Source organism: Strix uralensis, chromosome 3 (assembly GCF_047716275.1).
Source record: "Strix uralensis isolate ZFMK-TIS-50842 chromosome 3, bStrUra1, whole genome shotgun sequence".
Classification (NCBI taxonomy): Eukaryota; Metazoa; Chordata; class Aves; order Strigiformes; family Strigidae; genus Strix; species Strix uralensis.
Genome location: NC_133974.1, coordinates 94,750,373 through 94,763,575, shown reverse-complemented (window position 1 = coordinate 94,763,575; position 13,203 = coordinate 94,750,373).

Here is a 13,203-nt window from a genome sequence, read left to right as displayed (position 1 = left end):
AATGCTTCAATCGTTGTTCTGCAGTGCCCCAAGTGTCCTGGCTGCAAAGTGCTGCAAAGTACAACTGGTTTATTACTTTGCTTAGGTAAACACCAGAAAGTAGGTTTACTGCTATTGCCAAGTGCATTGGAGCAAGCCCTGAATACACATATCCACATGCCAGAGTTCACATAAAAAATCAGCAGGTACATGCACACCCATACATAGACCACAAAATTGTATCATGCACTTGAACCTCCAGCAAACATCAAGGAACATGCTGAAAAGATCACCTCAAATTTCTCTGCCTTTGAGGATTTAAGGTTAAGTTTGAATGCAAATCCGAGCTCATTCATTGCGTCTCCTGATTTCTATAAAAGCTTCTCTTGCTTTTGTGCAGCTGCCTCAAACCAAGAAAATATTTCTCGTTTCTGGCTTGCATAGCCTGTACCCACAACAACAGGCATGTGGAAAATCTTGTTAAACCAAGTGAGTTTTCTGTCCTTGTGAGAGAAAGTCTGGAGAGAAATACTCATCAGCTTCTGGCAGCTATAATTCAGAAGGCAAACCAAATCGTGTTGTGAGGCACCTTGGGCACTCCCTCATTTACTTTCTTCCTCCTGAATACCTATCCCCGTGAGGCAGGAAAAGCAAATAACAGCTAAGTCGCAGTGGGCCGTGCATGCAGATGCACAAGGAAAGACACAGAAAGTACATTCCTCCCAGGTTGGACAAACAGGCAGACTTGCTGAAGAAAATACAAGACTCCTTTACCACACTGGTGGTTGCTCATGTAATTACAATGATGCTGGCACAGCAAAAGAAGGGTGCCTAAAGCCTTTGTCTTTGCACAAGCAGATGATGATAGAAACTTGTTAGCTCAGTGGGGGAGTGGAAGAGGGGTAAGTGAGGGGGGAAGAAACCCAGATTTTAATTCAACTTCATTTCTTTGCTCCTGGCCCATGGCTTTTCAGATAGATTTTTTTTTTTCAGGTATACAGCATTTGGCCTATTTTCTCAGAAACTCTTAAGTTGTTTCTCCAATGTTTTGATCAGATGTGACTAGGAACAAAAGCACAGAGTCACGATGATCAATAGCAAAAGGAGCATGGTTTATCTTAGGTTGCTAGGCCTTGCTCTTTGCTTTTATTTTGTCTTGTCTTGATTATTGTTATATATGGCTGTGCCTGCAGAAATTCAATAGGAATTAAAAGTACCTTCCAAGGAGCTCAGCGTTGTCCTCTACTGAATTTCCTTGGACCCTGGGCAGCAGGAAAGGAGAAAATCCTGTACTTATCTCTAGTGTAAAATGCCAGCCTGAGTGAGCAGAGACCATGAGTGTTTCGCAACAGTACAGGCCTGGCTGCTGACATTTACGCTGCAATATCACCTAAAGTTATTTTGTGAGGGCCCAAATGATGTGATAACGTGACAGAGGCAGCACTGCTGCTCTGTCTGTCCTAGCCCTGCCCCTGTTGCTGCCATTGGTAGAGTTGCAGAAGTGGCAGCAGTGAAGGATGGTTTTAACAAAATAAAGATCAGTGAAGCTCTATGAATATATTGGTCTATGTGTACCCCTGCTTATGAAAGACAAAGGTTTTGTTTAGATTTGCAGACTGGATTAGTTGGAAGCAAAAATGTGCCTTGAGATTCCTCTGATTAGGAGAGGCTCACAAGCTTGTTCTCCTGCTTAAAAGCTAGGTTTATCCTTAACTGCCTTGGCAAGGCAAATTTGAATGAAATTTCAAACTATTAACTCTTAAAATTTAAATTTACTTGTTGATTACCTCTATAAAGAGGAAACAAGTAAAGAGCCACACTGCATCCAATCAAAAGTCCATTCAGCCCAACAGTCTAACTGAGAGCGGCAGTGGTGGATGCTTCAGGGTAAATGTAAGAACGGGGGAAGAATTTATGCCTTCACATTTATGTCTTGTCTGGTTCACATCCCCAGCCTCAGGCAATCAGCATTTGAAAAGCTTCCCATTTTGCTAATCTAGGACTTATTTCTAAGATTGAACCTTCCAGCAAAAGTTACAGGATGAGAAAGTTTTTCAGGAATGTGTAAAGGTGTGACAGCAAGAGGAAACAGGAGCATTGCTTTGTTCACGTCAGGCAGTGTAGGAAGACTGCCTGCTGTTGCACTATAAAATGACTGTTCTTGGCCCCTTCTTTTCCTCTGCCTCAGTAAATCAGCTCTTCCAAGCCTCGAGATCCAGCAGATTTCCAGCCCCATCTGTACAGGTTGGTTGATCTCCTTAGCTGGTAGCGATGGGATATCCATTTACCTTCATGACAATTAGAAGAAACATGTGGGTGGAGAAAGACCTAAGGGTTTCTTTCTAAGGTGGAGAAGCAGAAAAAGTTTGAAGGTGATCTGCCAGTACTGAAATATTCCTGCAGCTCCAAGCAGAAAGTTGAAAATGTTCCTGTTGGTACAGGTGTTCTTAGCACGTGCTCCTGAACCTTTTTCCACTGTGGTCAGTGAGCCAGCTCTGTTTTCACCAACACCTTGTGGTAAATAAACCAGAAAAGCAGAGCAAAGATTAGGTGATGGACAATAAATATGAAGATGTCATTCTTGGCCTTTTATGTCTTGACTGAGGGTGTCTTGCTTACCAAATTATTAAAATTGAACTGAAAGAACTGTTAAGTATCTAAATTGCTGTATGTAGAAAATAAAATTGTGTTATTACCATCTCCTCACAAGAAATAGATCACCCCCATCTTTTGGGGCTCTTTGCTAAGCACCTTCACCATCCTCTTCATTCCCTCACATCTTCAATACTCTGTGTCCTGCCTTTGTTGGCACAACCATTCTCCATTATCAGGACCCAGCTCTGCTCAGGAGTGCTTGGACATGTAAGTCCAGCACCTCCCTTTGTTTTTGTAAACCCAGCCCCACAGCTGGATTTCCCTAGCTAGCATCTGGCAGACCTCTGCTCTCATCTGGACACATTCCACAGAAAAGAATTTGCTTCAGTCCCTCATTAAACATAGTGTGTTCAAGTTACCTAGTGGCTAAGCATGGAGCTTGTGCCTTAATGCTCTTTTTGTGGCCTTGTTTTAGTTACACTTGGCCACACAGTGAGACCTTCCAGGGCTGGGCAATGTGCTCTATTGCTCACAGCACTCCACCTGGGGAGATAAAAAGGGATGAGGGCTGGATCTGAGGGAGAGCTCTCATCCAGATTTTGGCTGCTGAAATGGCTTCAACTTTGGATGACAGGAGTTTAAGTGAATCAGCATCCCAAATTTTTCACCATAAGAGCCCTAGAGGCAGCAGCCCAAATCCAATCCAAATTATAATTTTCTTTCATAATTTACTTCCTTTGCACATTTTTAGTTCTCCTTATCCTCACGAGAATTCTCTTTGGAGCCACATCTCTCTTTGTCTTTTAACAATGCCTATGTCCACAAGCACCCCTCTCCAAACATTCTTTTGTGGCTCAACACCTGTAGGCTGGAGCTGAGGATTCATCAGCAAATAGGTAGTAGAGCTAAAAATGACCCCAAGGAAGATCTGAACTAAATCTTTCAAAGCTTTCAGATCACGGTGCTTTAATTAGCTAACAGACAGCTAAGCACTCTGGGCCCTTGCAACATCACCCTGCAACTAGCTGCTTTCCTGGGCCAGGAGCCTTGCACTAGCAGAAAATTGGGATATTGACATCTCTTATCTCTCTTGCAAACTTTGCCATAGGTTTTGAATGTGACATTTGGTAATGTAGCAACAGTACAGCATAAAATAAAAAAAAAAAAGAAAGAAAAAGAAAAAACCCCTCTCAGACTCCGGAGAAGAATAGCTCCTGCAATTTCCCTTTTGTATCCACCGCCGAGGTATTTGAAAAGAGCAGAAGATAAGTAGCCTTATGACTACTACAGATTAACAGGCTATGAGGCACCAAATGTGGATTGCTGCTGCTGGGAGTATAATGGCTATTGAAATTCACATTTATACAGACATTTCCATGGTGGCACTGCAAAGAGCAGGGTGCATAGAAGGCTACAGTCAAACACTGAGGCCATGCAAAATAAGACAAGGAGCAAAATCCCTGTCACTGGGAAGCAGCAGGGCACTGACCAGCTCCTGCCGTGTAGGACACCCTCTCCAACTTCAGATTATGGATCTTTCTCAGAGACAAAGGATACACTAAAGCTTGGAAAATTCCTGCCAAAGGCTTTCTACAGGGCAGAGAACATGAGTCCCTGACCTGCAACACTGAGGGAAAAACTGCCATGAGGTGTCTGTTGTCCTGCCAGGCTCTTCAAGGCAGATCATAGGCACTGAGGGACCTCTGCCAGGTGAGCCAGGGAAGCTCTGGAGGACAAAGGTACAATGGAGTTTTGGGGTTCTCTTGCAGCTTTTGTTTTTGCTCATGGTTTGTTTTGCAGAGCTAACTGAACAGGGATGGGACTTCATGCAATAGGTGCTATGGCTTGTCACCGTTGCAGAGGCATGTTGTGCAGTTGTCCTTGATGTATGGGCTACAGTGTGCCATGTCATCATTTTCCAAGGGTTGTACTAGAAAGCACAGGCAGGGTTTGCTCAAGGCTGGTTAAAGCAAGACTGACGTTTTCTTTCCTTGCTTTAGCACTGGAATATGAGAGGCTCAAAATCAGCTGCATTGGGATTGCACCAGGACAATGACACTGTTAACTCTCATCCGCTATCTGTGATGCAAATCATGAAGCATTCTGCACGTGGGTGAATTCAGCTTTCCCGATCTCCTGACTTGTACTGTTCTCATACTATGGCTGGGGAAATGGATGTACTGAGAAGAAAAGTTCTTTTTTCAGTATCATCTAGAAGACCAAGGACAAACTTGGGAAAATTACACAGATATCCTTTCTTCAAGTCTCGTGGTCTAACCCCTATATATGCAATTTCTTAAAAAAGACACGAGTCTACTCTTTTGCGTGTCTTCATAGTGTACAACACCTACATGCACAGCCTCTGAACACTTTCCAAGCATTTGCAGTGTTATCCTTCCAGCATCCCTGTGAAGGGAATACTAGAGTGCCTCTCTTACACCTAAGGAATAGCAGCGCAGGAGGTCTAAGGTGTGTCTCATGCCTTTGGTTTGAAGAAATCTGAGATTATAGAGAAAACTGAACTGGTAATAAGTAATAGTTGCATAAGTTCCAGAAGAAAGCACTGTAATAACCTAGTTTTAGATATTTAGTTGCAGAAACTTTAATACTTCCTCTGCCAGGGGAGGGGGAGCAAACTCTCAACCAAACTTCATATTTGCACCTCTCTGGAGAGTAGAATTTGCACACGGTTATTAGATCTCAGTTATATCCACACATTTCTCTCCAGCTGCTGCTGTTACTCAGCAGAAAGGTGGAATGTTGATTTTCACCTCTTAGGTGCTTTTGATTAACTGATCCCCAAAGAAACGAAGGATTAAAACCACATCTGCAGGCTCCCAAGGATATGTCCTGCACAGATCTGTTCCTCCCCCTCCCTTCTGTCCTGCAGCTTTCCATTGTCTAAGCATAGGGAGGTTTCAGAGCAAAGGCAAACAATTCCAACTTATGTGATGGTTTTGTGTTATACTTATCCCATCAGAAACGTGAGTTGTCTACATCACTTGGAGTGCTCAGTGCTATAATAGTAGGGGGTGGAAGCAGCATTGGCAGACATATGTGGGGATTGCACTGGAATACCAATGTGACCCAGAGGTCAGAAGTGAAGAAGCTGGCATATTTTGGTGTATGACAGATTTTGATGACAAATACCTTTGTCAAAGAGGTATATCCTTATCTATTGGAGCCATCAACACTCAGGGCAAATTAATTGTGTCAGAGGAGCCACAGTTTCTTCTAGAATTGCTGAAATTCAGTATCAAACAATTAAAGCTTAAAAATAACCACGCTGTGTCTATTCCTCTCTCTAAGTAAATGTTTACTTTCATTGTTTCTCTGTTAGTGGCACTGGCCAAGTCAGCACTCAGATGCAGCAGAACTGAATGAATTATTGCTTTAGCCCCCAGGGTCACACAGAGCACATGAACGTGATGCAAGAAGCACATAACTTATTTTTACTGGAAGGAGAATGTGGAAATGATCCCTAGGTCTACAAATGGAAGGAGCCGGTCCCATAACAGTTAAGGCCACCAGGCTCTCTTATTAAGGTCAGATCTAGTGTGTCATGTTGAACATAATTATTCTACTGCTTATAATTTCAGTACATTTGATTCTGAATATGAAATTAGACAATTTTCTTCCTGGGGATAAGAGAAATGTGTGCCTTTGCAGAGCATGAGACACAATCACTCTCAGACTGGCCAGCTTTATTTCTTCCTGATGAGGTACTGACTCCCCAGGGAATAAGCTGAAAACAGTATTTTCAACAGAGAGGGCAAAATACAAAGAAGAAAGTTTTTCTTCTGCTCTCAGGGGTGTTGTGCTTGGATGGTGGCCTGTTGCTAAGTGGCCCCATGGGAACAATTCCCAAAAGGATCATAGTTCTGTCTCCAGAGATTTTGTTCCCTTTAGACCTCTTTCATCTCTTCATTCAAATCCTAATGCTGAGATTGACCCTGTAAGCTATTAGTTGCCCTCAGCTACCATTCTTCCTTTTTTAAAAACAAGGCTGATAGGAACACTAAAAAAAACAGACTCTTCGGACCTGGCAAATTTTGTCATTAGGTAAGTGCAAAATACACTTTTTTTTTTTCTCTTTTCTTTGTGAAGTGAATGGGATTGGATTCTCTGTTGCCTTGCACTTTACACTGAAATGTATGCTTGTGCCAAATGCTTGTAACACGCTGCCAAATCCAAAGAGTAGCATTTTGTACGTTCTTTGTTCAGGCATGAATGCCTGTGCAAGGTGCAAAGCAAGACTAGCTCAGATGCTACAATAGTCCCAATCACAGAATGTTACTAGTGAATGCTTAAACACGGTAGCACATTTCGTTAGTTCTTCTGCCTCTTGTCTGAAAACAGGATCACTGAGACTGAGCACAATCCTTACCCTACAAAACTGGCATAAATTTAGAGAGCTACTAAGTATAAAACACCACTTCCCATGGCCTTGTTCACTTGCAACCTGCAAATAAAATTTAATTTTTCAAAATCTGAGCTCATTTAGGAATTATAACATTGCCAGTTTGTACCCTCAATAATTTTCAGTTATCCTGTGATCACCTATAACTGCAGCACAGAATGGATGGCAAAGGGTTCTGTATGCACTCACCATTAAAACACCTGCTACCGCTGATCCATTTCATACCTCAAACAGAATGAAGGGGTTTTTATTATACAGTGGTCCTGCACATTTGTGGGTTTTCTTTCCAAATGGTTTATAGTCCTGCAAAATGTTCTGGGTGATGGCAGTGCTGACAGCAGTGTGCCCTCCCTTAAGGATTACTTTCAAAGCAAGTGCTCTTTGGTATAGCAGTGTAGGGGCTGGGGCTCAGATTATTAAGAACAGAGATATTACTGGGGGATGAGAGGAGGTAGTAGTTGTAGAAGAACACCTGAAATGAGAGTATTTCCTGCTTCTGCAAGTGAGGTTATCTCCCTCTGGTGTCCTCAGAAGGATGTGTATATACTGTCTGCCAGTACAAATCTGGAGGTGTTGATGGCACAGGTTCTTGAATTGTTTGCTGTTGTGGGCTATTATCCTTAGGAAAATAAGTGTGATCTATGTGATCACAGCACTTAGGAAGAAGGACCTTACCAGACATGTCTGGTGTTAAGAGTTCCCAGTGGTTTTTTTGGATGAATCCTAGCCAGCTGTGGTTACCTCAGGCAGTGCTGGACACAACTATTAGAGAGGTTGCACACTGGTGTTTCTAGTTCTCCTTTCAGCTCCTCACAGCAGAGACAGACAGAGACCTGTTCTGGGGGGAGGAGAAATAAAGGGAGTTATATTCTGCTCCTTCTTGAAAAACAGAAGCTTTATAATTGAGTTCGTCCACACAACAGCAAAGCCTGAATTTGACATCTGCTTCTTATGGTCCTGTCCTGAAAGAGCCCCCATCTACAGCTCTAAGCTCCTGTGTTAACTTCAGGGCCACTTCGTCACCTGATCCAGAGTGGAGACACGTTCTAACTTGGCACTGAAAAACAGGGAGGCTGGAGTGAGGCGGCTTGAAGACCAGTCTTGAGGTATAGAGAAACTCCCTCCACAAAAATTGCTGGGCTGAGATCCTGTGATTTGTGTAAAAATGTGGTGTTGAATTACTGCTAAACACATGAATAAGCAGTGATGGGAATCACTGAGAGCATCAGTATCTACCACAGGAGCTTGCTGTGCTTGGCTCAGTCTGTAGCCTCCCTGGAGATCAGCTAGCATTTAATTTTGATCACTGCAGAAAAGGGAGGCTGAGCTTGCAACAGTGACTGACTTAGCTGATGTGTGTGAAAATGTTATTAAAATGGGAAAATGTCTCTCCAAATGGGTTTTGCTTTGCCATTTAAAAATCACATGTAAATGACGCACAAAGGATTTGGAGTGGGGGAACTATCAGAGATAATAATAAACTATTAATACGAACTAGTCAAGTTTCACTCAGTGGGATTAAGACTCAGTCATGTCTCATTTAGGAGTGTAGTATTAAGCCGTCCTTCAGATATGACAAGGTTTATGTTTTCCCTGAGTTGTTTCCAAATGAAGAGGGAATTCAATTTAAATTTTTGCCTGTTGTCATTATTGCCTCCATGGGTCTGGGAGTCTGACCTGATGCCATAACCTATAGCAGCGTTGATGGATGTAGGTTTATTGTTGACAAGGGAGCAACAACTACCAAAAAGAGGTGCCAAGCATAGAAAGGGTTGTCTGAGGAAGGGGCACTAGGAGGAGTGGGGAACATGCCACCCCATTCTCTGGGAGTCATAGTTGCCATAGAAAGGGAATTTGAAATGGTAGATTGTTTTACCCTCAGGAAAACACAAGTTTCTTTCTTTTTCTAGCATTGGCTGCTAGAAAATAATAGCTATATGTAGAAAAGACCAACTCAGCATCCCTCTAGCTGCCTCTGTGCAGAGCAGTTATCAAACTGAATGTCTGTGTCTCAGAAATGTTGTTCCTACCCTTTCTCTTGCAATTCTGTCCCTTGGCTTGACAGATCCCATTATTACAAGCTCTTTTTTTCATGATATCTCACATTACATATCCTCTTTAGGATTTTAGTACTTTATTTTTACTCATCTAAGTAGCTGAATCAGGGAACTCACCTGTAATGTAGTTAAAACATATGGCATGTGTGAGTCCTCACTGTGTCACAGCTGGATTCACTGACTTACTCAACTTAGCACAATACAGACATGTTGTTATATTTAGGTACCATTTACACTGGCCTTTTTCAACTCTGCTATATACTATTTTCTAATATGTGCAGGAACTTATTTTGTCCTCCTTAGATGTCACGTCACAAAACTCAACATCAGCAGAGCTGTGACCACTTGCTGCAATATCTGCATTGTTGTCATTATCCCAAATATACAGATTTAATGCATTAACAGGATGGGATCTGACCATCCTTCTCTTGTACAAGGAAATGTACCATCTAAACTCAAGATACCTCTAGTCATTAACACTGGAGCAGAATCAACCATTTAAGGGATTCCTTTAATCAACTTGCCATCAATGTTTGTGGTTTCAAACGAATTCGCTGGGATCCTTGCTTAGGATGTGTCCTCAGCTTATCCAAAATACCTACCTGAAATGCCTCCCATATTAAGAGCTGTAAGATCAAACTGCTGCTCTCCCCACAAGTTTATCCTTAATTCTGATTTCTCTAGTCCTTTGCTGTGACTTTTGCGAGCCCTGCCTCATTATGGGACCTGGTTATGGTTGTTGTCCCTGCCATGCTGTCCCCAGGGGAGTTGGAAGCCAGAGTTCCCAGGAGCACATGTGCACACAGAAATTTTGTGAAAGGAAGAATTTCCTTGCTTACAGTTTACCAGGAATTTTAGCTGGTGTGTGAATTTTTTTTCAGACAGTGAATTTTGAATTTGTAATAGAATCTGCCTTTGAAAGCCAGTGTTAGCAATTAATGAAGGACAGCCGTCAACGATAGAGAAGCATATTAACTCATCTAGAAATCTAGACAAAACCAGCACAATTTCAGGTACTGAATTTTTGCAACAAATGGCTTGTGAATGAACTGTAGATCATTTGAATTAATAGGTTTCCAGATACAACTTCAAATGATTAATTAATTTCAGAAAAAATCTCAAATCAGGGAACAGACACTTTGTAAAGAGTAAATAGACTATAAGATAAACTTGATTGAAGAATTTTTTTTATATTAAATAATTTGCTCAACTCCACTGAGGTTTAGCAGTTCACCCTTTTTGATTCTAGCCCCATGCACTCACACACACACACACACACACACTCTCCCCCTCTCTCCCCCTCTCTCTCTCTCTGGATGATTTAGTTCTTGCAACATCTTGTCATTAGCCATAATGATTAGTGCTACCGTCATTTTGCTGTTCCAGTTCCTCTTCTCTCACCTTTCCCGGCTCTGCTTGTGCACTACTACGGTGATTCCTCTCTGTCTTGTAGAATTAATTTTAACCATGGAGACTTACGTGCTTCAGTCTTTAGATGGCACCAAAACTGAATGCACTAATTAGGGAAGCTTTATGATTTCTATTATTTTCCAGTCACAGATATGCCTGGTTTTTAGAACTCGTGAAGGTTCATGAGTTCTGATTTGTCAAGGCTTTCTGTGAGTTCTACATATATGTCTGTAATGCTAGATCTTATGTTGATTAAAGGGCACCATCTAAATAGAAACAATTGTACTGGCAGCTTTGAAGTGCCCTGTATGTTGGTAAAAACTGTACTGAATTGAAGTGCAAGAGTTTGACAACAAAATACAATCAGACTCTTGAAATATAAAATTAAATGTTGAGCTTGTCTGATGTTGGTAGTGGTCCTTTCAATTCCTTCCTATTCAAGTGTATGAAGCAGTCAAATATGTTCTTTTCATCTCAGGGCATTATTATCTTTAAGGAGTTTGTGTACCGACTTCAAGCTGTCTAGGTGGTATTGACTGAAACAAAGCAATGCATACAATTGCATTTCTAAAGAACCGGTGCAAAATTATATAAAATTAAAATAGATGGAGACATTAAGTGCTCCCCAAAGGCAATAACACTGGTACTTAATGGTCAGAGATGTACAAGAGGCAAAACTAGCAGTTATTTACTACGTAAATCCTTACAGACAGACTTCTGGTAACTGGAGCTGTGGTGGAGGAGGGTCTGAAATGGTTGCTTTCTTTCAGTACTAATGCTGGGGTGGTCATAGTCCACCCAAGCTGCTCCCTTCCTGTTCCTCAACCCCTCCCATATCCCAGTGACTCTCGCTAAACTGCTTGTTTCTTTAACAGTACTTGTTAAAGCCCAGCTAGAAGACCAGAGTCCTGGAAAGCTGAATGACTTTAAGAAAAACTCTTCAGGTTATTTTTTCTTGAATTTAAATTGAATTACATACATTATCTTTTATTTATTTATACTGCACTTCCAAGCAGAGCACTTTTGTGGCTAATGAGCAAGTGACCTAGAAGATTTGAATTTTAACAAATGTGAACTTTAGTGCTAAATACTGAACTCTTAGGCTTGATTGGTGCTAGAATTACTCAAAATAAAACTCCAGTGTGTGAAAGCATGTCGTACTGTCTATTCACTCTGGATCAACTCATTGTTTCTGCTAGCTCAAAAGAATGAATCACATTCATTTTTTAAAATATTCTAAATACAAATTTAGTAACAACCATCATGTAGAACAGAGGCAACTCAACCAGTCTGCTACAGTATTAGCCTGAGCCAACAGCTAAAATTTGATTTCATTAGAGAAGCAGCAAGCTTTCTGTTGTCTTAGATATTACTAATTTAACAAATAAACTACACATGTATTGCAACTTCTTAGAAAGACCTCAGCTTTCCCTGGGCATTCAAAGGTCTGCTGCAGCCTGTGCCTCTCTACTTCCCTTCAATGGGAAAGGTCTGAGGGACCACCATCGTCACAAGAGCCAGCAAAATGGCGACAAGGTTTATGAAGTCAACCAGGAGTTATGGGGAACCTCTGACCTCTGTTAACTACACTCAAACCAGCAGGTGGTAACCTGCCTTCTAGAAACAGGCATTTCTTGAAGGGTTCAGTCCCTCTCCTGTGCCTGATTGCTCACATAAGCATCAACACTTGTTCCAGTGAGATCTCTTCCAGCAATGGCTTGGCACTTAAGCCATAGTTTTACTGCATTGACTTTGACATTGAAGCTGGCATAACCTGGTCTGCTGTCCTCTGACCTGGAGCAGCAGCACGCTGCTGCTTGTTTCTGCCTCTGTACTCAAGTTGACTGCTCCCTTGGCTGTACTGTGGACCTGGACCACTCGATAAGGTCCTGAAAAGGTAATGGGGGAGATGGTAGGAAATCTGCTGCAGCCATGTTATCTAGCAAAGCAAGTGTGTGTAACACTGTAAGACTAATAAAAACATTGGTAGCATGACTGGTGATAAAGGAGTCCCTAAATCCTCTTGGTTTTGAAGTGCAGTGTGGCCAGTCCCCTGATGAGGGATGCTCTGGGAAGTGCTGGACTCATAAGAGTGGCTGTTCAAGGCAAATTGTGTTACAGACCTTTTTCTCCACACTGCTCACCAAATGGCTGTACAGGCTGACTTATGCTTCCCTAGGAGCTAGCATCCTTGATGTGTTTTGTAGTTGAACAAAGGCTTGAAACACCAACTTACCAGCTCCTCTTATGGGCCTTAGAGTTTTCTTGGGTAGATGCTGAGTGTCAAACAAACACTGGCCATGCCCAGCCCTGCTTTCCATGTTTTGCCTTGAAAGAATATTTCAGGACAGATACAAGCCATAAAGCCCTTTATTAGGTTGCTGTGTTAGCGTGCAAGTTGAGCTGTCAAGCACTGGAACAAGTCTCCAGAGAGGCTGTGGCATCACCATCCTTAGAGATTTGCAAAGCTTCTGGACAATGTCCTCAGCAACCTGATCTGGTTAACTTTGAGTTTGTGCTTGGATTAGATGAACTCCTAAAATCCCTTCCAATGCAAATTATTCTAGCTCTTAAAACTCCTTCATGTTGATTGTTGACTCATCAGCTTCTTCCATTTCTTCTCTGCTGGTCTCCCTTAAAAAATGTACCCCCTTAAATATTATCTTCTCTGTCCTGAAAAAAAGATAGGATCCACAGAAAAACACAGATGACCCAAGTGGAAATTTTAGTGGTACCATTACA